Source organism: Macaca fascicularis, chromosome 7, assembly GCF_037993035.2.
Source record: "Macaca fascicularis isolate 582-1 chromosome 7, T2T-MFA8v1.1".
In the NCBI taxonomy this organism is placed as follows: Eukaryota; Metazoa; Chordata; class Mammalia; order Primates; family Cercopithecidae; genus Macaca; species Macaca fascicularis.
Genome location: NC_088381.1, coordinates 132,165,055 through 132,191,663, shown reverse-complemented (window position 1 = coordinate 132,191,663; position 26,609 = coordinate 132,165,055). Strand labels below are relative to the sequence as shown.

At 43.5% G+C, this 26,609-nt stretch overlaps 1 pseudogene; it reads left to right on the top strand.

Annotated features, from left to right (window-relative positions):
- Positions 1–18,506: 18,506 nt before the first annotated feature.
- On the top strand, positions 18,507–21,859 carry LOC141407372 (uncharacterized; annotated as a pseudogene).
- Positions 21,860–26,609: the final 4,750 nt, after the last annotated feature.

Genomic DNA, 26,609 nt, shown 5'->3' with positions numbered 1-26,609 from the left:
ATTACAGGCATGCGCCACCACGCCAGGCTAATTTTGTATTTTTAGTACAGATGGTGTTTCTCCATGTTGCGACCTAGGTAACCCACCCACCTGGGCCTCCCAAAGTGCTGGGATTACAGGCATGAGCCACCGCATCCGGCCTACGATTTCTTTTTGAGACAGGTCTCGCTGTGTTGCCCAGGCTGGTTTCTAACTCCTGGGGTCAAGTGATCCACTGGCCTCAGCCTTCCAAAGTGCTGGGATTACAGGCATGAGCCACTGCACCCGGCCATTTCTCTACCATTTCTGATCTCTCTCTAGAAGCACTTGAATAACTGCACAGCTTTCTTCATAAGAAATATATTTTAGAGTCGGGCATGGTGGCTTATGCCTGTAATCCCAGCACTTTGGGAGGCCAAGGCGGGTGGATCACCTGAGGTCAGAAGTTTGAGACCAACCTGGCCAAGATGGTGAAACCCTGTCTCCACTAAACATACAAAAAATTAGTCGGGAGTGGTGGCACACACCTGTAATCCCAGCTACTCAGGAGGCTGAGGCAGGAGAATCACTTGAACCCAGGAGGCGGAGGTTGCAGTGACCCGAGATGGCGCCATTGCACTCCAATCTGAGCAACAAGAGCGAAACTTTGTCTCAAAAAACAGAAAAACAAACAAACAAAAAATTACTGTTATTCCTCAGAGTAAGAGCAAAGATCATCCCCTGCAGAAGCTTAGGAACTATGCACAGAACTTTACAGAACAGGGGCAATGCTTTGACTGAAGGCTGACTACTGACCAGAGAATGGAATTCTGAGAGGGTTCAAGGAACAAAAGGAAACTAGGCAGGGAAAGGGAAGGCGCTCATCTGAAGCAAACTTCAGCTGCCGTCAGGATATCTTGTGGTGGTCACATGTTGTAGGCTCTGTTTTTGGAAGGTTTGGGTATTGCACAGGATTCCATTTGTCTACCTGGCTACACTCCTGCCTGAGGTACACTGTTGCCAGAAAAGAGGGTCCCAATCCAGACCCCAAGAGCAGGTTACTGGATCTTGCACAGGAAATAATTCAAGGGGAGTCACACAGCACAGAGAAAAAAGCAAGTTCATACAATGTTACAGAGTAGGTCATCCGCAGAAAGCAGGAGGAACACACCATCCTTGTTAGTGTCTCTATTTATAAGAAACTTACGAGAAGCTATAATTAACTTGGAACATGCAGATGTGCTCAATAAAGGTAGGGGCTATTGGTGTTATAGATGACCATTAATCTTTCAGCCTAAGCCTGCTCATTAACAGCATCTTTAATAAAGTGGGCTATACTCTTAGGACATCTGGACATTCTGCAGGATCGGTGGGAGATGTTCTGTATGGTCACAAATATTCTGTAATTATAATTGGTGGTCAGCTTGGGTGTGGCTATTTTCAGACCAGTGGCTATTTTCAGACCACAAGCATTAACCTTACAGAGGCCTTGTGAGTGCCTAGCTACTCATTTCAAGATGGAGTCATTTCTGGTCATGTTTTATCAAACCAGAGGTCTGGTAAGGAGAGGTTCCTCTAACACCATGAGGTCAATGCCACTCAAGTATCTGGCTAGCCAAACTTGAAAGCAAAGAGTCCCAAATTGAGGATCAAGTTCCTCCAGAAATCATTGCTATGGGTGGCAAAGCAGTAGATTCCCTGAAGCCAATCTTCCACATTGTCTGGAATTTTGGGAGCTTCACTTGCCCAGCTGGCAGTGCCAATGGGGACCCCATTGGAAGCCATAGTAGCACCTTTGGGCTCTGCACAGGACTTGCTCAATGCACCATATTGGCATCGTTGGCTCTTTTTGTTATTTTAAGTTGAAATTTGAAGATTGGTTGAGTTGGTTTCATGATATGGTTGCCTACTGATATCTTACATAGAGTACACCTGGTTGAAAGAGAAAAGGCAGAGAGAAAAGCAGACTTTTCGGAGAAGTTGTTCTCAGGCACTAACAGATTCATCCCTTATATGCATATGAATGGACAATAAGATTTCTTGGATATTTTCATGGCGAAGGTGAGGAGAAATTTTTATTGCTTTTTGAAGAAACATGATTTTTATTACCTTGGGTTATTCCAGGAGATAATTGATAAATGTTGAGTAGTTTGTTGGTCTTCTTCTTAAAGGAGGATCAAGGGAAGCAGTACAGCATGGCGGACTAGAAGCATTTCTGTTTTTTTGTTTTGTTTTGTTTTGTTTGAGATGAAGTCTTGCTCTGTCGCCGAGGCTGGAATGCAGTGGAGTGGTCTGTGCTCACTGCAACCTCCGCCTCCTGGATTCAAGTGATTCTCTTCCCTCAGCCTCCCAAGTATCTGGGATTACAGGCATGTGCCACCACTCGCAGCTAATTTTTAAATTTCTACTAGAGATGGGGTTTCACCATGTTGGCCTGGCTAGTCTCAAACTCCTGACCTCATCCCAAAGTACTGGGATTACAGGTGTAAGCCACCACACCTGGCTGAAGGATCTTCAGTATCATCTCTGTGATAGCTACATTGTTTAGTGGGTTATCTACATGGGCCACTGACATCTAGAAGTAGGGTATGAGCTGGGTTTAGAAGAAGGGAATGAGGCTGGTCTCCAACAGACAGTGATTCATATGATTAGCAGAAAGTGTTACAGAAGTCTGGGAGAGGAGGATGGGAGACAGATTATTGTCAAGGAGATAGTAAAAAGTTTATTTTGAAATCCTTAGACTATGCCAGGCTCAGTGGCTCACACCTGTAATCCCAGCACTTTGGGAGGCCGAGATGGGTGGATCACCTGAGATCAGGAGTTCGAGACCAGCCTGACCAACATGGAGAAACCCGGTCTCTACTAAAAATATAAAATTAGCCAGGCATGGTGTTACATGCATGTAATCCCAGCTACTCGGGAGGCTGAGGCAGGAGAATCGCTTGAATCTGGGAGGCAGAGGTTGTGGTGAGCTGAGATCGCGCCACTGCACTCCAGCCTGGGCAACAAGAGTGAAACTCCATCTCAAAAATGTGCAGGGTTTCCTTTAAAAAGTTCAGCAACTACTTCCTTTTTTTTTGAGACGGAGTCTCACTCTGTCACCCAGGCTGGAGTGGGTTGGTGCAATCTTGGCTCACTGAAACCTCTGCCTCCTGGGCTTAAGCCACCTTCTCACCTCAGCATCCTCGGTGGTTACTTGGGACTACCGGAGAATCACTTGAACCTGGCAGGCAGACGTTGCAGTGAGTCAAGATTGTGCCATTGCACTCCAGCCTGGGCAACAAGAGCGAAACTCTGTCTCAAAAAAAATAATAAGGCTGGGTACGGTGGCTTACGCCTGTAATCGCAGCACTTTGGGAGGCCGAGGTGGGGGGGTCACAAGGTCAAGAGATCGAGAACATCCTGGGCAACACGGTGAAACCTCATCTCTATTAAAAATATAAAAATTAGCTGGGCGTGGTAGCAGGCGCCTGTAGTCCCAGCTACTCTGGAGACTGAGGCAGGAGAATCGCTTGAACCCGGGAGGCAGAGGTTGCAGTGAGCCGAGATCACGCCATTGCACTCCAGCCTGGGCAACAGAGCAAGACGCCATCTCAAAAATAAAAATAAAAATAATTTAAAAATTAAAAAATAAAAAAAGAATATATACACATTTCTGTTAAATATGTTAAAAACAAGTAGTTTAGACAGTTCCTCTTTAAAGAGTTTCACTTTGTTACAAACAAGGTGTTCTTCTCCAAGAGGTCTTTACTTCCTTGTACTGTCTGTCCTGAAGTCTTATTTCCCTGTTCTTTGTCTAAAGTAATCTTGCCCCGCAATCTATCAGCCCCTCCCGCCCTGCTGTGCTCAGGCATGACAGCCAAGAAATCACCCCCTCCCTGCTGTAACAGCTTTCCCCAAAAAACTGATCTTCCTGCCTTCCCACCAGTGTAACCCTATTTCTGCACTTTTCAAGTTAGCCAACCAGGTTCAGCTTAGATTGTGAGGTCCAACTCCAGCCAATGGAGGCAAGACACAGTAACAGGGACAAGCTGCATTAGAGATAATAAAAACCCCTTCTTCCCTTTGTTTGTGTGTGCTCTCATGGTGACCAGACCTATGAGGGGCACTGTCCTGCAGGAGTAAATTTGCCTTGCTGAGAAAATTTATATTCGAGTGCTATTTTCTTTTATTGTGCAGCACTGAAAAATTTGCTTCTAACATGTATGTAGAAGTGGGACTACGTCTTCATAAGGCATGCATGTATTCAATTTTAGTAGATGCTAACTACAGCAGGCAAAATAATGGCTCTCCCAAAATATCCTTGTCCTAATCCCTGGAACCTATGAGTATATTCGGTTACATGGCAAAAGAGAATTAAGTTTACAGAGTTTGCCAAGAGGTGGCCTTAAAATAGGGAGAGCATTCTCGATCATCCAGGTGGGCCCAACTTAATCACAAGGGCCATTAAAAATAGAGAAGAGGGAGGCAAGAGAAGGAGAAGCAGATAAATTGTAGAATCAGATAAAGAACCAGAGAATAGTAGCTATGAGAAAGACTGGACGGGCCTGATCAATTCCTACTAATTTTAAAGATGGAGGAAGGAGGCAATGAGGCAAGAATGTGGGCAACCTCTAGAAGTTGGAAAAGGCAAAGAAATGGATTTTCCCCTTTCCAGAAGGAACACACCCTGTTGACACCTTAATTTTAGCCCAGTGGGACCTCTAGAACCATAAGATAATAAATTTGTATTTTTTAGCCACAAAGTTTATGATATTTGTTACAGCAGCAACAGAAAACTCATACACTGCCAGTTTTCCAAAGTAATTTTATCGATTTATATACTTAAGGAGCTTTGAAAAAAATATCCATACTTCGGCCTCATACCACAAACTGAACTGGAATCTCTGGATAGGCCTAGGAAGAAAAGTGTCCTTAAGTCATTTCATTGCATCTTGAAGGTTGAGAATCGTTTATCTAAAGCCTTAAATCTAAATCCAATTCTTACCATTAAAGAAGAGTGTGGCAGTGATTTGGCCACATGATTAAAACCTTTTCTAGGAAAGAGTGTTCCATGTATTTGAGGATCTCCCCTGTTTGCTCAGAGTTAACACAGCTAACATCTTGGACTGTGCCATGATTGAACAGTCAGTTCCTACTAACACAATTCATAAAGGAGCATTAACCCTAAGCCGTCTTTGTTTCTACAAGAGATTTTTCTTTAATATGCTCACAAGGTGGCGCTTTCAGAAACTGGCCCGCCTTAACACCTTGGCCTTTATGGAGAGTTTGGCTGTAGGAGCTGGTAGGGCCTCCATTTCCTGAGAGAAGGGTGTCCTGGAGGGAGGAGAGGATCTGCCTGGTTCATGGCCAGGCTGCTGTGTGCTAAGGCTGCAGCAGGCAGATGAACCTTGGGTCGTGGCCCTGGGGAAATTCTGAATAAAGTGGTTCTCACAGCTTGAGCAGGCTGGGCTGCAAGTGGAGGCTCTGGGCAGGGTGTCCCTCACCTTTCCTCTTTTGCTAGGCTGGTGATATTATTGAGAGGAAGGATAAGCAAGTTTCTTACATTGCAGCCAGGGATCCTAGAATCTGGGGAAAGAGCCTCCTTCCCCAAGTTTGCAAGACAGCTTCTTTAGTAGTCATACCACTAACTACTGAGGTTCACTCGGCAACAAAAGTATAAATCCTGAGAAGACTTGGGCAGTTTCTATCACAAAGATATGTCATCAAAAAGAATGAAGGGTGATCTAATGTTGAAGCTAGTATTCATGTACCTTCCTGACAGATGTCAAATATTACAGTGTTTCCCTTTAAAATCAAAATATTCAGGCTGGGCACGGTGGCTCATGCCTGTAATCCCAACACTTTGGGAGGTTGAGGCGGGCGGACCACCGGAGGTCAGGAGTTCGAGACCAGCCTGACCAACAAGATGAAACCCCCATTGTAGGGGAAAAGAAAGAAAGATCAGACTGTTACTGTGTCTATATAGAAAGAAGTAGACATAAGAGACTCCATTTTGTTCTGTATTCGAGATGCTGTTAATCTGTGACCCTACTCCCAACCCTGTCCTTGCAAGAGACATGTGCTGTGGAGACTCAAGGTTTAGTGGATTTGGGGCTGTGCAGGATGTGCTCTGTTAAACAAGTGCCTGAAGGCAGCATGCTTGTTAAAAGTCATCACCATTCTCTTAATCTCAAGTACCCAGGGACACATACACTGCGGAAGTTCGCAGGGACCTCTGCCTAGGAAAGCTAGGTATTGTCCAAGGTTTCTCCCCATGTGATAGTCTGAAATATGGCCTCGTGGGAAGGGAAAGACGATCATCCCCCAGCCTGACACCCGTGAAGGGTCTGTGCTGAGGAGGATTAGTATAAGAGGAAAGAAGGCCTCTGGGCAGTTGAGATAGAGAAAGGCATCTGTCTCCTGCCCTTCCCTGGGCAATGGAACGTCTAGGTGTAAAACCTGATTGTTTGTTCTATTTACTGAGATAGGAGAAAACAGCCTTAGGGCTGAAGGTGGGACTTGCTAGCGGCAATGCTGCTCTTTATGCACTAAAAATGTTTATGGAGATGTTTGCATACACATGTCAAGGCACAGCACTTTTCCTTAAACTTATTCCTGTCACAGAGATCTTTTATTCATATGTCTTTCTGCTGACCTTCTCCCTACTATGATCCTATTATCCTGCCACTTCCCCTTTTCCGAGATGGTAAAGATAATGATCAATAAATACTGAGGGAACTCAGAGACCAGTGCCAGAGTGGGTCCTCTGTATGCTGAGCACCGTTCCCCTGGGCCCAGTTTTTCTTTCTCTATACTTTGTCTCTGTGTCTCATTTCTTTTCTCAAGTCTTTCGTTCCACCTAACAAGAAACCCCACAGGTGTGGAGGGGCAGGCCACCCCTTCACCCCGTCTCTACTAAAAATACAAAAATTAGCTGGGCGTGGTGGTAGGCGCCTATAGTTCCAGCTACTCAGGAGGCTGAGACAGGAGAATTGCTTGAACCCAGGAGGTGGAGGTTGCAGTGAGCCGAGATTACGTCACTGCACTCCAGCCTGGGTGACACAGCGAGACTCCGCCTCAATAAATAAATAAATAAATAAATAAATAAATAAAATAAAAATATTCCATGGCATGCTGAGATCCTTCCAGTGCACCAGTGTGCCTTGGCACATAGTTTGGGAATCATGGCTGTGGCCATTTGGAAAGTGATTCTCATGTATCCCTTGAATGAGTATTCAAGATAATTATTTCATTCCAAAATGTTACTTCTGTAAGGTCCAATATAACCTCAGCCCTCCCATGCTGAAGAGCTCTCTGAAACAGGCATTGACTCCCACAGGCCTGTCCAGCTTCTGACTTGTTCCCACAGAGGATATCTTGGGTACATCTAAAACTACCTCGGAAGGTGAGCAGTTTCCATTTTTATTTTAAATTTTCAATTTTATTTATTTATTATTTTTTGAGACAGAGTCTCACTCCGTCACCCAGGCTGGAGTGCAATGGCGCGATCTCAGCTCACTGCAACCTCCACCTCAACCTCCTGAGTAGCTGAGAATAGTTTCTTGAAAGTCACTGAGCTACAAAAAGATTACAGAAATCAAGATATGTTATTAGTTTGGGTCACCCATGTATTATGTACAAAGAATTGGTACTAGAAATTTAGTCTTATCAAACATTATTAAATGTAATATATTCTACTTTTTTTTTTTTTTTTTTTTGGACACGGAGTCTGGCTCTGTCGACCAGGCTGGAGTGCAGTGGTCGGATCTCAGCTCACTGCAAGCTCCGCCCCCGAGGTTCCTGCCATTCTCCTGCCTCAGCCTCCCAAGTAGCTGGGACTACAGGCACCCGCCACCTCGCCTGGCTAGTTTTTTTTTTTTTGTATATTTTAGTAGAGACGGGGTTTCACCGTGTTAGCCAGGATGGTCTCGATCTCCTGACCTCGTGATCCACCCATCTCGGCCTCCCAAAGTGCTGAGATTACAGGCTTGAGCCACCGCGTCCGGCCAATATATTCTACTTTCAAACAGTATTTTTAAGCTAGAAAAATGGTCTCTTCTATTACAATAACTCTATTTAAAATTTCCTTTGCATTTAAATTTTTTCTTGTTTTTACACTTTTATAGAGTAAACTTAATTTTATTGCTGCTTATTTTGTTATTTTTCATCCATAAGGTAATTACATTTTGGACTTCTGATTTGCTGAATACCAGTCCCCTAAATACACATTTCTCTACCCATCCTCCAAAAACCATAGTGATCAACACAGAGATCAAATAAAAACTACCTGTAAATCATGCCTAAAGCAAAACTAGAGAATACCACAAACTTCAATTTGCATGTAAGTGGGGAAATAAATATCCTAAACCAGCAGAGGCTGCTACAGAGGAAGGTGCAGCTAATTTTCACCGGTGTAGAACACAGACAACCTTACCCCCAGAAACAAGACAGTTCATAAATGATGAAATACCGAGAACAAATCTGAGATCTGGTGGATCAGAACACTGACAAATGAAGGAAAAGCAAGGGTCTTGGAAGCACATGAGACCAAAAATGGCAGTTGTAGAGGGCAAGGTTTCTGAGGGGAGAGGGAGGTAGTTGGGTGAGGTGTTCCTTGGAGGCTTGGTAATAAAGGAAAAGCAAAAAGCAAACAGTGGAAATTAAGAAGTTTATACAAATGAGACAGTATTACAGAATCAGACATCATACCTCACTCCCAAAATAAAAGGCTTGATCTAGTAAACTTTAGAAACTGTACTCATTGTGCCAACAGAAGAGGGTGGTATTGAGCTAAGGAACCTAGTGAGTAAGCCCTGCCTCCAGCTACCCTAAAGTACCCTCCAGCTACCCTGAGGGTACCAGCTATGCTGAAGACCAGAGCAATTCACGGAATTTGAAAATGAATACAGAAATAGCAAATTATATTCACATAAAATTAAGAAGAAAAGAGAAAGGCACTATCATCTAAACCATTCAGGTAATGAAGAAAAAAAAAAAAGAAATACTCCCAAAAGACAGCCATTGGCCGGGCATGGTGGCTCACGCCTGTAATCCCAACACTTTGGGAGTCTAAGGAAGTTGGATCACCTGAGGTCAGGAATTCAAGACGAGCCTGGCCAACATGGTGAAACCCCGTCTCTACTAAAAATACAAAAATTAGTCGGGCATGGTAGCGCCGCCTGTAATCCCAGCTACTTGGGAGGTTGAGGCAGGAGAATTACTTGAACCCAGGAGGGGGAGATTACAGTGAGCCAAGATCATGCCACTGCACTCCAGCCTGGGCAACACGAGCAAAACTCCATCTCAAAAAAAACAAATACAAACGACAACAAAAAACCAGCCATGAAACACAGGACACATATTTGACACAACACCCTGAAAAAAATTAAATATCAATTTTAAAAGGATTTACAAGAATGGGGGAAAAACTTTATTTTGAATCAGAAATGTAATAATTCAGAATATAAATGAACAAAAAAGATGTCCAAGATACCTAGATGTGAGAGTTTAACTCAGGCGAGAAAACACAAAATCATCTAAAAAGTGAAGAGTGAACTACAAAGTGACCAAAGGAAAACAGATTTGACTGAAAATAAGGGACTGGACACGGTGGCTCACATCTGTAATCCCAGCACTTTGGGAAGTCAAGGCAGGAGAATTGCTTGAGCCCAGGAGTTTGAGACCAGCCTGGGCAACATGGTGAAACCTTGTCTCTACAAAACATACAAAAATTAGTCGGGTGTGGTGGTGGCACGCTTGTAGCCCCAGCTACTCAGAAGGCTGTGGTGAGAGGATTGCTTTAGCTCAGGAGGTCGAGGCTGTTAAGGAGAGAAAAAAGTGAAATGCTAATATCATGACTTTATGTTTTAAGCATATCTTTTTTTTTTTTTTTTTTTTTTTTTTTGAGACGGAGTCTCGCTCTGTCGCCCAGGCTGGAGTGCAGTGGCGCGATCTCGGCTCACTGCAAGCTCCGCCTCCTGGGTTTACGCCATTCTCCTGCCTCAGCCTCCTGAGTAGCTGGGACTACAGGCGCCCGCCACCGCGCCCGGCTAATTTTTTGTATTTTTAGTAGAGACGGGGTTTCACCGTGGTCTCGATCTCCTGACCTTGTGATCCGCCCGCCTCGGCCTCCCAAAGTGCTGGGATTACAGGCGTGAGCCACCGCGCCCGGCTTAAGCATATCTTAAGGTATAAGTTTCCTAAGCAACTAATATATGGAGATGTGACATATAATTTAAAAATTGCCCCTAATGATCAGTTAGCCTTTTAAAAATTCTCTCAAGGCTGGGCGCAGTGGCTCAAGCCTGTAATCCCAGCACTTTGGGAGGCTGAGACGGGCAGATCACGAGGTCAGGAGATCGAGACCATCCTGGCTAACACGGTGAAACCCCCTCTCTACCAAAAAATAAAAAACAACTAGCCAGGCGAGGTGGCGGACGCCTGTAGTCCCAGCTACTCAGGAGGCTGAGGCAGGAGAATGGCGTAAACCCGGGAGGCGGAGCTTGCAGTGAGCTGAGATCTGGCCACTGCACTCCAGCCTGGGCGACAGAGCGAGACTCCGTCTCAAAAAAAAAAAAAAAAAAATTATCTCAAAATATTTGCTTTATAAGTATAGTGAAAATCTAAGCAAGTTTAGAAGCACTACTCTATTCTCCTAGACAGTGACACAGAAAATGACATACATGGTTTCCCCTGAGCTTCACATGATGACACATGATGTCATAGAACTCTACCCTCCTGGTCACTGGTTAGAGTATATAAAATAATCATATATCCCATCCCTAGCCACTGTGGGTTTAGCAGGGATAAACACTTGACCTAAACTGGGCCAATAAGACCCTTTCTTGGGATTCTCTGTCCTGTCAAGAAACTCCATATAAATCTCCATGGTTGCCAGTGACCATGTTTCCTGTTATGGAGAAAAGCAACCAGCAGTCAGACGGATGAGCTGACACATAGATGCCAAGAAGCGACCACGAGAAAGGGTTTGTAGGTTCCAGGTGCCGATCCTGGGGCCCAGGTGCATCTCCGTCTCCCTGGAGGTTAGATTGTTTAACTCATCTTTGATTCCATAGGCCAATATTCCCTTTTGTCCAGTTAGTTACAGTCTAAGTAGGCATGGGTGTTTATCACTTCAACTAAATTAATTTTAATTTTATTGTTTAAAAAAAACCCTCTTGTTCTTGTCCTGATACTTCTTCAGGTGTGCTCTTTGCTGTAGGGGGCTCAGAAGTGACAGCACCTAACATCTGCTGGGTCTTTTCTTTGTCTGATCTTGCCTCTTGCTCTGCAGAGTCTAACGCAGTTTTCAAGTTTTCTCTTTTCACAACTGCCTTCTCTTTCATCGTTTCAACATTTGCTAAAGATTGCCTGAGCCTTTCAATTGTTTTGTCCTGTGACAGCATGTAAGATGGGGGAAAGGAAGGAGATAACTATGATTAGATCTCTTCTAAATAACAGTTATGATAACTCTTGCATCTTTTCCTTTTCTTTCTTTTTTTGTGAAGAGAGAGATACATGGAAAAGAAAAACATTCCATAATTTCTAAATTAAGACATTTCCCCACCATCGTGCTCATCAATAACTATTACTTAGCACTTTTATTAACTGGCCACTTGGGATTTAAATAGTCTTAACATGTTTCCTGCATCCTCAAAGGTCTTAAAGCCCTACATTAATCAAATACAGAAATACAGAACATAACTGGCATTTCAGTAAGAGAGATATTGCTGATAAACTGGCATATCATTTGATCAGTTATTTAATGCCTGTTTGGCTTAAGGCATAATTTTTGAAATAGTATAACTGAAGCTTGATATGGAGAAGGTCCAAAGAAGAGTCCCCAAAATGACTACAACTTTTAACTATCACCCCAGTAAGAGACACAAGTAAAACTAAAACAAAAAACAGGCTGGATGTGGTGGCTCACACTTGTAATCCCAGCACTTTGGGAGGCCAAGGCAGGGAGATCACTTGAGGTCGGGAGTGTGAGACCAGTCTGGCCAGCGTGGTGAAACCCTGTTTCTACTAAAAATACAAAAATTAGCTGGGCATGGTGGCACACGCCTGTATTCCCAGCTACTTGGGAGGCTGAGATGGGAGGATTGCTTGAACCTGGAAGGCAGAGGTTGCAGTGAGCCAAGATCACGCCACTGTACTCCAGTCTGGGTGACACAGCGAGACTCCATCTCAAAAAGAATAATAATACTAATAATAAAACAAAAAACAAGGCATTTGTAATCATAACACTTAGAATACCAACTATCACTGAGGAATAAGGAGAAGGATATATGGATATATGGGGGTTTCAATTGTATTGGTAATATTTGTTTCTTAAAATGAGTGGTGAATTCCAATTCCAATTTTATTCTATATGCTTTAATATTATATATATTCTTTGTATGTATGTAAAATAATTTTAATATTAATTTTTTTTAACTTCAATGAACAGCATGCTGCTAAAATGGTAAAAGACCAAAGCTTAAGTGAATTTCTGAAAGCCTCACTTCCTTTACTCACTTTAAGGACATTTACTCTTGTCAGTTGGGTTTTCATATTTTTATTAGACGATTTCAAATCACTGAGCTGTTTCTGAAGTTTCTGAATTTTCTCCTCCAATTTTTGCATTGTGGCAATCTGCAAATTCCGCCAAATATTCAATAACCTTTGTTGCATGTTGTCTTTCTCTAGCTTTCTTAACTTCTTGTTAAGCTTGTCTATCTGGGAATGCTTAGTCCCTGAGTTTTCCTTTGCAGAAATCAACAGTATTGAAATAAAAAATTGCGCTTTAAGATGTTATTCTGAACTAGCATAATACCACATCCACTCCAGACTAACACACTGCAGGTTTAACAATACTTCCATAAGTAAAGTATTTTTCACCATAAATATGCATTATTAAAATAATCAGGAAAATAAAATATGACAACAAAAGTGATGACTCAGGACTACCAAGGGTACAATGAAATAGATTTTATAAGTACCAAGCAGTAGTATAGATTAGTTCAACTTTTCTAGGAATGTATTATAAAGAAATAATCAAACATGTGGATAAATTCACACACGGGCCGGGCACGGTGGCTTACACCTGTAATCCCAGCACTTTGGGAGGCCAAGGCAGGCAGATAATGAGGTCAGGAGTTCGAGACCATGGCCAACATGGTGAAACCCCGTCTCTACTAAAAGTACAAAAGTTAACTGGGCATGGTAGCAGGTGCCTGTAATCCCAGCTACTGGAGAGGCTGAGGCAAGAGAATTGCTTGAGGGTTGATTGAAGGCAGAGGTTGCAGTGAGCTGAGATTGCGCCACTGCACTCCAGCCTGGGCGAAGGAGCGAAACTCCGTCTCGGGGGCGGGGGGGAAAAGATTCACACAAAGATATTCTTTATTTTATTTTATTTTTTAAGTTAGGGTCTTGCTCTGTCGCCCATGCTGGAATGCAGTGGCGTTATCACAGCTCACTGCAGGCTCGACCTCCCAGGCTCAAGTGATCCTCCCATCTCAACCTCTGGAGTAGCTGGGACTACAGGGTGTGCACACCCAGCTTTTTTTTTTTTTTTCTCAAACTCCTGGGCTCAAGTGATTCTCTTGCCTTGCTCACCCAAAGTGCTGGTATTACAAGCGCGAGCCACTGCACCCGGCCACAAAGATATTCAGATATTCTTTTTGAATATCTGAGAGATTTGCTCTTGTGGCCCAGGCTGGAGTGCAATGGCATAATCTTGGCTAACTGCAATCTCCGCCTCCTGGGTTCAAGTGATTCCCCAGTCTCAGCCTAGTAGCTAGAATTACAGGCACCTGTCACCATGCCTTGCTGATTTTTTTATTTTTAGTAGAGACAGGGTTTCACTATGTTGGTCAGGCTGGTCTCAAACTCCTGACCTCAGACACCTTGGCCTCTCAAAGTGCTGAGATTACAGGCGTGAGCCACTGCACCTGGCCCACAAAGATATTCTTTACAACATTATTCATAATAGAAAAAACTGAAACAATGCAAATGTCAAAAAAGAAAAATTATTACATGATAGATTATCTATTCCCTAGAAATTGTTTTCAAAAATATTTATTAAGAAAAAATACAATGATGTAGTTAATGAAAAAAGTAGGATTAAGAAAAACTATGCATAACTCGATTATGATAAAAAATATACATGGAAAATAACCAGAGGGAAATGTACCTATATTTAATATTAGTTATAGCAAAATGGTGGCAGTACTGGTGATTTCAATTTTATTTCTATTATTTTCTACTTTACAAACCTTCACTAATACACATGTTTTTTTATTTTTTGAGACAGGGTCTCACTCTGTTGCTCAGGCTAGAGTGCAGTGGTGCAATCACAACACACTGCGGCCTCGACCTCCCATTCTCAACCCATCGTCCCACCTCAGCCTCCCCAGTAGCTGGGACTATAGGTGTGTACCACGCCTGGCTAGTTCTTGAATATTTTGTAGAGACGGGGTGTTGCCATGCTGTCCAGGCTGATCTAAAATTCCTGGGCTCCAGCTATCCACCCACCTCAGCCTCCCTAAGTGCTGGAATTACGGACGTGAGCCACCATGTCCAGCTGAATTAATTTTATTTTATTTTTTATTTTATTTTTTTTTTTTTTTGAGATGGAGTCTGGCTCTGTCGCCCAGGCTGGAGTGCAGTGGCCGGATCTCAGCTCACTGCAAGCTCCGCCTCCCGGGTTTATGCCATTCTCCTGCCTCAGCCTCCGGAGTAGCTGGGACTACAGGCGCCCGCCACCTCGCCCGGCTAGTTTTTTGTATTTTTTAGTAGAGACGGGGTTTCACCGTGTTCGCCAGGATGGTCTCGATCTCCTGACCTCGTGATCTGCCCGTCTTGGCCTCCCAAAGTGCTGGGATTACAGGCTTGAGCCACCACGCCCGGCCTAATTTTATTATGAGAAAAAAATTAGTTATCTAAAATGTTATTACAAAAAAAGTGTGGTAAATGTTTTAATCAATTAAAAGAACTAAAATAACGTATTAAGGAACAAGAATCAAAATGGCATATTTTTCTCAATAACAATCCTAGACACTAGAAGACAATGGAGTTTGTGTGTGAAAATAAAGTCTAAACCCAGCTATCAATTGAGTATGCTGATTCAAAGACATTGTCATTCACACAAGGACCTCAAAAAATGTCTCTCTACAAGGCACCATTTCTTAGGAAGCCATTGGAGGATGGGTTCCAGTAAAATAAGAAAGGAAACCAAAAAAGAGGAAGAAATGTGATTTGGCAAACAATGAAACCTGACTAGGAGATTAGAGAAGGAAAGTCACAGGATCACAGCTGTGCCCAGGTCCCCAAAGCAAAATCCAGACTGAAGCAAGGGAATGAAGGACTTTGGGAGAGAAGAAATGGGAGATTTTTACAGACTAAAGGATCATCTGATACAGATTTGGGCGGGAAAAAACCTTAATAAATGAATGCTGAAAATTAAATGTATGAAAATATAAGGAAGGCATTAACTATAGGAAAAATAAAATGCAATACAATAAAGAAAATGTACCAAGAATATAGAACTTCACGCTTTCGTAAACATTTAGTATCACGGTAATGTAAATGCTGATTATGCATTTAGCTTAAAATATCAATATAACCATATTGGGAAGATGAAAGGAGCAGGTAGGAAAGTGGTATAAGAGAGATGAAATTTCGGACTGGGTGCAGTGGCTCACTCTTGTAATCCCAGTACTTTGGGAGGGCAAGGCGGGCAGATCACCTGAGGTCGGGAGTTCAAGACCAGCCTGACCAACATGGAGAAACCCCATCTCTACTAAAAATACAAAATTAGCTAGGCCTGGTGGCACATGCCTGTAATCCCAGCTACTCGGGAGGCTGAGGCAAGAGAATCACTTGAACCTGGAAGGCGGAGGTTGCAGTGAGCCGAGATTGTGCCACTGCACTCCAACCTGGGTGATAAGAATGAAACTCCGTCTCAAAAAAAAAAAAGAGAGAGAGAGATGAAATTTCATTTATCATATAACAGGAAATCAACAATATGTCTAATATAGATAACTCGAGATAGGGCGGTTTAAAATTATTTAGGAAAATGGAAGTTACTACCAGAAACAGCTAAAAGAGTTAAAAAGAGCTCCCTCTGGGAAAAAAGAGAGGTACAGAAGAGGGCTGCTCCTTTTCAATGAAATACTCTTGGTATATTTGATTATGAAATGTGTGTGTGTGTGTGTGTGTGTGTATAAAGGGTTAAAAAAATTCTAGGCTGGGTGCAGTGGCTCATGCCTGTAATCCCAGCACTGTGGGAGGCCGAGGCAGGCGGATCACCTGAGGTCAGGAGTTTGAGACCAGCCTGGCCAAGGTGATGAAACCCTGTCTCTACTAAAAATACAAAAATTTGCTGGGTATGATGGTATGTACCTGTAATCCCAGCTACTAGGGAGGCTGAGGCAGGAGAATTGCTTGAACCTGGAAGGAGGCGGAGGTTGCAGTGAGCCGAGATTGCGCCACTGCACTCCAGCCTGGGCAACAAGAGTGAAACTCTGTCCCAAAAACAAAAAACAAACAAACAAAAATTCTAAATACCTTCAGTTCAAAAAATGGAAATCAACACTAAAATTACAAAAATACATAGAACATAGTGAAAACAAACATTTCTTTTTTTTTTTTTTTTTGAGACGGAGTCTCGCTGTGTCTCCCAGTCTGGAGTGCAGTGGCCTGATCTCGGCTCACTGCAAGCTCCGCCTCCCGGGTTCACGCCATTCTCCCGCCTCAGCCTCCCAAGTAGCTGAGACTACAGGCGCCCGCCACCACGCCCGGCTAGTTTTTTGTATTTTTAGTAGAGACGGGGTTTCACCATGTTAGCCAGGATAGTCTTGATCTCCTGACCTCGTGATCCACCCGCCTCGGCCTCCCAAAGTGCTGGGATTACAGGCTTGAGCCACCGCGCCCGGCCACAAACATTTCTTATAAAAATCTATTGGACAAGCTACAGAGAAACATTTAATAGTACTTACTCCTTTTCTGATTTAAAAACAAAAGACAAAAAAAAAGCACATTAACTTAAGAAGGGAAAAGAGAAAGTAGGGTGCAGATTTAATAAACATACTATATATATTCATTATATATAAACCAAAATAAACTAGTAAAATGTATATTTATTTATTTATTTTTGAGACAGAGTCTAGCTCTGTTGCCCAGGCTGGAGTGCAGTGCCACAATCTCAGCTCACTGCAACCTCCACCTCCCTGGTTCAAGCAATTCTCCTGCCTCAGCCTCCCAAGTAGCTGAGATTAGAGGTGCACATCACCATGCCCAGTTAACGTTTGTATTTTTAGTAGAGACGGGGTTTTACCACGTTGGTCAGGCTGGTCTCGAATTCCTGACCTCAAGTGATCTGCCCACCTCAGCCTCCCAAAGTGCTGGGATTATAGGGTGAGCCACCATGCCCGGCCATAAAATGTATATTTATAAAAAAGAACCAGCCAGGCACTGTGGATCATGCCTGTAATGCTAGCACTTTGGGAGACTGAGGCGGGAGAATCACTTGAGCTCAGCAGTTCAAGACCAGCCTGGGCAACATGGCGAAACCTCATCTCTACAAAAACTTCAAAAAGCTAGCCAGGCGTGGAGGTGTGCACCTGTAATTCCAGTTATCTGGGAGGCTGAGGCAGGAGGATCACTTGAGCCCTGAAGGTTGAGGCTACAGTGAGCCGTAATCACGCCACTGCTCTCCAGCCTGGACAACAGACAGAGCCAGACCCTGTATCAAAAAGAACCACTTGTTCTTCGGAAAGATAAAATAGATACCTCAGGCAAGCCTGGTTAAAAAGGAAAGAGAGAAAGTGAAAATACACAACATTAGAAAAGAGGAATATACAGAATGCATAGATATGCATACAGAATGGATACAGAATGCAAAGATAAAAATAATTCTGGCCGGGCGCGGTGGCTCAAGCCTGTAATCCCAGCACTTTGGGAGGCCGAGACGGGCGGATCACGAGGTCAGGAGATCGAGAGACGATCCCGGCTAACACAGTGAAACCCCGTCTCTACTAAAAAATACAAAAAAATAGCCGGGCGAGGTGGCGGGCGCCTGTAGTCCCAGCTACTCGGGAGGCTGAGGCAGGAGAATGGCGTAAACCTGGGAGGCGGAGCTTGCAGTGAGCTGAGATCCGGCCACTGCACTCCAGCCTGGGTGACAGAGCCAGACTCCGTCTCAAAAAAAAAAAAAAAAAAAAAAAAAAAAAAAAAAAAAAAAAAATTCTAAGAGAATATTTTGTAACTTAGTGGTAATAAATTGAAAATCTAAAAGAAATACAGGCTGTAATTCCAGTAATTTGGGAGGCAGAGACGGGCAGATCATTTGAGCCACACGGAGTTCGAGACCAGCCTGAGCAACATGGAAAGACCCCATCTCTACAAAAATTAGCTGGGCATAGTGGCGCGCCCCTGTGGTCCCAGCTACTCAGGAGTCTGAGGCAAGAGGATCACTTGAGCCTCAGGAGGTTGAGGCTGCTATGAATCGTGACTAGGACTGGGAGATGGTTAACAGGGGAGAGCATAGAGTTCCACTAAGCAAATGGTAATACGCTAACATAATGGAGAAAGCAATGGGCTTGTAAGGAGAATTTGGTTCTTGAACATCCGTCACTAACCAGTCTTGTAACCCTTGATCAAGTCTTGTCACCTCACTAAACTCGAATTTTCTTTATCTCAAAACTAGAAATAAATCGTGGCCTGGATTTTTGAATTATGGGGTTTCAGGCAGCCACAAACAAGTAGGCTGGCAGAAACGTTTTCTGGTCAAATAAAGGAGTCTGTTGCCCCAGAACAGGAGCCAGGGGCACAGCCACCAGGAAAATTCTGCCTGGGGCCCCATTCCTCAGCTGCACGGCACCTGTCTTCAGGTGTGGCAGGCTGAGATCTGCCTCCTTGTTCTCTGCCTATCCCGCTGGGCCCCTCCCCTACAAGTGTCCGCTTCTATAAAGAGGGACCATTAGGGCCTGTACATCGTACTTCAGGTCCCCTCCTGTGGTCCAACATTCCCTAGGGACAAGTGCAACAGTTTACGCGGAGACCACTTTTCTGTGCAGCCCAACTCATGGTGCGCGTTCCACCTCAACCTGGTGCTTCCAACAGCTCAAGAGACCGCGCTACCGCGCCTGCGCCCCTCTGAATACTGCAGCGTGTGCGAGGTCCTTAAAGGAAAAGAAAGTGAGGGCGGGGACGGAGGGAGGGGACTTCAACGTATGGAGTTGCTGCTGCTACACTGCCGGCAGGAGACGACTAGGAAAACGTGGAGGAAGTCGGTGATGACTGGCTGGAGCGGATATTTGGCGGGTGAAAAGAGGCGGACCAGAGCGCACCTTTGCATGTGGCTAGCAACTCGCCTGAAGAGGGGCTGAAACCGACGCCGGAACCCGCCCTATTCGAGCCAATCAGGGAGTGGAGCGGGGGGCGGGGCGGTCTCGCGGGAGCGGGGAGAGTTTCGCGGGTTCGGGTGGCGAGTCTCGTGGCTGCCCCCTAGCTCAGGGGACGAGGTACAGGAGTGTGAGGACGCCCGGCTTCCAGGGAGTAATGGGTGGGTCCCCGCGCGGACGCGTGGCGGGCGCTGGACTCGACAGCACATGTGGAACTGGAGAGCTTGGCTCGCCTTGCCTTCCGACTTTGTCACACACCTACGCCACCAGACTGGGGTCGGGCCTCTCCGCGTTCTACTCTGGAGGGCCTGGGTCTGGGCCCAGTACCGGGCTTTTAGAATCTCCTCAGCTGAACCTGACTCTCAGCCCTTGGTGAAGCGGATCCCGCTGTTTCAGGCCAGGCCGAGCTGAAAGGAGTGTTAGAGCTGGAGCGCGCGTGGCCCCCTCGGTGTCGGGGTCACCCCGGGGTTGCCAGGGCTCAGGGAGGGTCGTAGTCTAGATTTTGTCACCCCCACGTCCCCGCCCCGCAGCAGGTCTGGGGTTGGACAATCACGCGGGCTTCATAAGCTAGATGCCAGTTGACCCTCGAGGAGGGATGCTCCCTCCCCTTAGGCGTCCACGCTGGAGAGGGACTAAGATGGGCGATTGCCTGGGGAGCCTGACAGGGCGACGGCAGCTGGGATGCTGGAGAGGACTGGCCCCTTGAGTTACTGAGTCCGATGAATGTGCCTGCTCTGCTGGAGGAACCGCACTCAGGTTACAGTCATCTCAGTATGGTTCTGAAGATGCTTCGTTCAGGTCACTTAGGACTTGACCAGATACCGGGTTTCTTTTACAGGCTGTTTCTGACGGTGGCCTGTTTCAACTAATGGCAGAGCTCATCTAAAACAGATTTTTTTAAAAAATTGGGGGGTTTTAGTATTTTTATCTTATTCCTAAATTCTGAGGATATTTTATAGTAGTCCCTTATATGGAATTATATAATCTCTTTTAACAGTTTTATCAAGTATAATGTACATACCATAACGTTCACCCATTTTAATTGATTAAATGATTTTTAGCATATTTGCAGAGTGGTGCAACCATCATAGAATTAAGGAATCTGGTGATTTTTTTTTTTCTTGAGACGGAATCTTGCTGTCACCTAGGCTGGAGTGCAGTGGCACGATCTCGGCTCACTGCAACCTCCACCTCCAGGGTTCAAGCCATTCTCCTACCTCAGCCTCCCGAGTAGCTGGGACTACAGGCGCCCGCCACCACGCCCAGCTAATTTTTTGTATTTTTAGTAGAGACAGGGTTTTACCGTGTTAGCCGGGATGGTCTCGATCTTCTGACCTCGTGATCCGCCCACCTTGGCCTCCCAAAGTGCTGGGATTACAGGTGTGAGCCACTGCGCCTGGCCGATTTTTTGTTTTTTTCTGGTAATTGCTTTTTACTGTTCTCAAAGTTTGCACAAGTGGATATCTTAGAGGTACAGTGTAATATAAGAGCTTCTGAAAATGTCCACTTAAGTTGTTTTATACCTGAGCAAGTGAAATTAAGAAGGGAATTGAAGCAAATATTCCTGGTAGGTTGTAGGGAGTGAAACTTTTGTCTTTTGTAAGACCAAATAGATACTGACCATTTCAACTGGTTTTTAAGCTGAGGAAATGCATAAATCCCATTTTACAGATGATGAAATAGGCTTTGAAGGATAAGTTGCCTACAGCTGCATACCTGTGCCTGGGCTAGGCCCCAAACCCCGATGAGTTATCTCTCAATTTGTTACCCTTGCTACCTCAACAGCTTGGTTTTCAACTATAGTACTGATGTGTGTGACCAGTACAAGCCACTCATTTACTGAGCAAAGAATTACTGAGTGCCACTGTGTGCCAAGAACACTACTATAGGTGCTAGAGATATTAGTGAATCAGATACCGTAGTGAACTGTTCTTGCCCTCAGCTCATCTCTGGTGGGAAGGACAATGATCAAGTAAAGAAATATATAGTTTTAGAGATTGATCTATTTTTTTTTTAATAGATAAGTTAAAAGGGCAAGGAATGGTAGTGGGAGGCAGAATCTGATGAGAAACATCTGAATGAAGAGGAAGTTAGGATATAAGAAGGAAAGCAAGGGTTTGATTTGAGCAAGCGCAAAGATAGAGTTGTGATTTACTGAGTTGAAATAAAATGATACGGCAAGGACCAGGTTTTGGTGGTACAATCATAAGTTCGGCTTTAAATGTTTTTAAATACCTTGCCTCTTAGACATCTAAATGGAAATATGGCATTTAAATTCATGAGATTGGATGAGATCCCACCAAAGGAATAGGTTTAGGTAGAGACAACCAAAGACTGATGCCTAGGACACTTCAGTGTTTAGAATTCAAGGAGATGAGGAAACAGGAGGGAAGATTGAAAAGGAGAGTCCAGTGTGTTATGAGGAAAACCACAAGAGCATGCTACCTTACAAGACAGGTGAAAAATGTGTTCTGTGAAGGAGGAATTAACTGTTAAATGTTACACTGATCAAATAAAATGAAGACTGAAAATGGCCTGTTTGTAAGAAAATAAAAATACATAAAATCTTTTGATAGAAATATTTATACATGAAGTTAGTAAGGAAACAGTGTTTACTCCTTTTTGCAGAAGTGTAAATTTTTACAACCATTTTGTGTGTGTGTATGTGTTTTTGTAGTAGAGACAGGGTTTCACCATGTTGGTCAGGCTGGTCTTGAACTCCTGACCTCGTGATCCGCCCACCTCGGCCTCCCAAAGTGCTGGGGTCACAGGCGTGAGCCACCGTGCCTGGCCTGCCACCATTTTGAAGGGCAGTTTGACATTATCTACAACTTAAAATTGTGTTTCCATTGATAATTTCACCTGTGGAAGTTTATCCTACAAAAATGCTAATATGTGCACACAAATATATATGTGTAAAAGTGTTTATTACAGAATGTACACATATATATGTATAAATGTGTTGTCCAGGAACAGTGGCTCATGTCTGTAAACCCAGCACTTTGGGAGGCCGAGGTGGATGGATCACCTGAGTTTCGAGACCAGCCTGGCCAACGTGGCGAAACCCCATCTCTATTAAAAATACACAGACGCAAATTAGCTGGGCGTGGTGGCGGATGCCTGTAATCCCAGCTGCTTGGGAGGCTGAGGCAGGAGAATCACTTGAACCTGGGAGGTGGAGGTTGCAGTGAGTCGAGATCACACCACTGTACTTCCAGCCTGGGTGACAGAGCAAGACTTTGTCTGAAAAAAACAAAACAAAACAAAAAAAGTGTTTATCATAGCATTGTTTACAGTTGTAAAAATGTGCAAATTTTTATCAAGATGGATGCAGTTGTTAAAGGGAAGCTATAAATGTATAGATATGGGAGATAGCTGCTATAGACTGAATTGTGTCCCCTGAACTTTCATATGTTGACGCCCTTACCCTGAATGTGATGGTGTTTGGAGGCAGGGCCTTTGGGAGGTAATTTGGTTTAGATGAGGTCATGCAGATGGGGCCCCCAAGATGGGAGTAGTGTCCTTATGCAAAGAAGAAGGGAGACCAGAGCTTGCTGCTTCTGTCATTTGAGGATGTGGTGAGAAGGCAGCCATTTGCAAATTAGGAAGAGTCCTCACCAGGAACTGAATTGGCTGTCACCTTGATCTTGGTCTTTCCAGGTTCCGCAGCCAGATATGAATGTCTGTTTTTAAAGTCACTCAGTCTGTGCTATTAATATTTTGTCATAGCAGCCCAAGCTAAGACAGATAGCTTTGTTAAATGATAAAGTCAGGGTATCTAATAGAATGCATGGTATAACCCCATTTATCTTAATGTATCACAGGAGGCCTTTCTAGTCACACTAACAAAAGTTACTCCCTGTGTGCCTTCCCTGATCACTGTTACATTATTCTATATACAGCACTTATTACCTAAAAGTATTTTATTAATTTTTATACATGTTTACTGTCTTGTCACAGTAGAAGCTAAGCTCTAAAAGAGGTTTGCCTCTCTTGTTTATCTTTATATCCCCAGTGCTAGGTATATATTACTTTAGGAAAAACCATTATTTATTAAAAATATTATTTTAGGAAAAAACCCTACCCAAACAGTATTCCTGTGGTGGTTTTAAAGTAAGACCACAGGCCGGGCGTGGTAGCTCACGCCTGTAATCCCAACACTTTGGGAGGCCGAGGAAGGCGGATCACCTGAGGTCAGGAGTTTGGGACCATCTTGGCCAACATGGTGAAACCCTGTCTCTACTAAAAATACAAAAGTTAGCCAGGCCTGGTGGCACACATCTTTAATCCCAGCTACTTGGGAGGCCAACGCAGGAGAATTACTTGAACCCAGGAGGCGGAGGTTGTAGTGAGCTGAGATTGTTCCATTACACTGTAGTCTAGGCAACAAGAGGGAAACTTTGTCTCAAAAAAATAAAATAAGGCCACCATTTCTTTGATACTCTTTCCTTCCAAAGGTGTGGCTAATTCCCCTCTTCTTCCAGTGTAGGCTGGATTTAGTGACTTGCTTCTAATGAGTAGAATATGGCCAATGTGGAGGTATGTCAATAGGTCATGACTTCCTTTTTGTCCTCTCCTTCGATCATTCACTCTGAAGTAAAGCAGCTGCCATGTCATGAGGACATATCAAACAGTGCTATGGAAAGGCACATTTGGTGAGAAATAGGCCTACTCCCAACAGCCAGGGAAGAACTGAAGCCTTCTGTGAGCATGTGAATGAGCCACCTGAGAAGTGTATTTATCATCCTCAGTCAATCAATGTCTCAAAAGAGGCCCTTAGCTGAATCCCTCAACAAAGCCACTTTTGGATTCCTTTCAGATAATACATGTTTGCTCTGTAAGCTACTAAGTTTGGTGGTAGAGTGAGAAGACTGAACACCCCTTTAGGACACATCATAAAGCAAAACAGGCATGGCACAAAGCAGCATACACTTAATGTTCTTTTCTACTAGGAATTACAGAATTCATTGTTGGTACAATTTACTTTTTTAAAAAACAATTTTTATGTTGATTAGCATAAAATACTGTATTCCAAGCTATATGTGCTAATTTGATTTTATTTTTAAAATGTATTGAACACTGGAACATACAGATTTGAAAGATTTGACTTTAATATATATTTATATATAAAATATCATGATTTTGAAATAATGAATCTTTTAAATTTAAAATTATAAATAAGTTTGTTTTTTTTTTTTTTTTGAGATGGAGTCTTGCTCTGTCGCCCAGGTTGGAGTGCAGTGGCCGGATCTCAGCTCACTGCAAGCTCCGCCTCCTGGGTTCAGGCCATTCTCCTGCCTCAGCCTCCCGAGTAGCTGGGACTACAGGCGCCCGCCACCTCGCCCGGCTAATTTTTTTGTATTTTTTAGTAGAGACAGGGTTTCACCTTGTTAGCCAGGATGGTCTCGATCTCCTGACCTCGTGATCCGCCCGTCTCGGCCTCCCAAAGTGCTGGGATTACAGGCTTGAGCCACCGCGCCCGGCCTATAAATAAGTTTTAAAACGCTTTCTATTGAGGTAAAGAATCCTCAAAACGAACTTCTCATATGATATGGTTTGGCTGTGTCCCCACCCAAATCTCATCTTGAATTGTAGCTCCCATAATTCCCACATGTTGTAGGAGGGACCCGGTGGGACATAATTGAATCATGGGGAGCCGTTTCCTCCATATTGTTCTCATTATAGTGAATAAGTCTCATGGGATCTGATGGTTTTATTAGGGGTTTCCCCTCTTGTTTGGCTCTCATTCTACCTTGCCTGCTGCCATGTAAGATGTGTTTTTCACCTGCCATGATTGTGAGACCTCCCCAGCCATGTAGAACTGTGAGTCCATTAAAACCTCTTTTTCTATATAAATTACCCAGTCTTGGGTATATCTTTATCAGCAGTGTGAAAATGAACTAATACATTATTAAAGAAATTTCATTTCAAAAGTTGAAGTCTGAACTAAAAAACTACAAAGAAAATAATGTTTAATAGCCATCCCAGATAATGTCCCTGAAATAGGATGTCAAGGATCTAGAGGAACATATTGTATCTTTAACCAGAATTAAGTCTGAAAAACAAGTATTCAGAGTCTTAAAAGAGGCAAGCAGGACTTAATAGAATGAATTATAAAACTAGGGTAGAAAATTCTAGTTTATTTTTGAAACATGTCTCTGATCATAAGCACACAGACAGCATATGAACTCCATGCTCCTGATTGATCAGAGTTTACTCTCATGGAATTTTACTTATTGCCTGGTCTAACATTATTACAATTTTCCATTATAAGACTTGTGATTATCAAGGTCAGGAGGTTGAGACCATCCTGGCTAATATGGTGAAATCCCGTCTCTACTAAAAAATACAAAAAATTATCCAGGGGTGATGGCGGGCGCCTGTAGTCCCAGCTACTTGGGAGGCTGAGGTGGGAGAATGGTGTGAACTGAGATTGCGCCACTGCACTCCAGCCTGGGCAGCAGAGCAAGACTCCATCTCAAAAAAAAAAGACTTGTGATTATCTGGTCAATGTGTATAGAGAGGAGATGTTTGATCATGCACAGTACTCTTGTTGATAGCAGGAGAAAAGATAGTCATTAATTTATCCTCTTATAATAAGAGTAATATTTAAGAAAGCCACAAAATAGGAAAAGCTTTTCTATCCAGATTTACATTCTGTTGTAGACCATCTTTATTCTGTTATTTACTGTATGTTAGACCAACTGATAGCTTTCATTTTCCTCTGGGGTTTGCATTTCCCAGATCACTTTTAAAAGGAAAACATAGGAGCCTGAAACTGAAGTGGGAAACAAATATTTACTCAAACTAAGAGATTAAACTCAGTAGCCAGCAACAAGACATCAAGGTGTGTGTGTGTTTTCTGGTTGTGCAGATATTGTCTGAAATAAGATGGCTGAAAAGTTCAAGTGAAAAAGTAATTAAATCAATTCATCAACCATAGTCATAATGATGTATAACAGGTGATCAGGCATAGCAAACGCTTCAGGATAATTTCATTTTAAAAATTTTATTTCTTTGTCTTTTCATCTTCTAAATTCAGCACAGTCTCAAATAAGACTACAGAGTGAGGCTCTAGGGACCATCAGTTTTTGTCTTTAGTGCTGAAATGGTGGCTGAGTGACACACCATGATATTTTTTCTCAATATTTCATCATTCTACCAGTGTTGGAAAAGGGAGAGAAGGACTCTTTGAAGGAGACTTTGTGCAAAGGAATCTTTATTTATTTATTTATTTAGAGACAGAGTCTCGCTCTGTCACCCAGGCTAGAGTGCAATGGC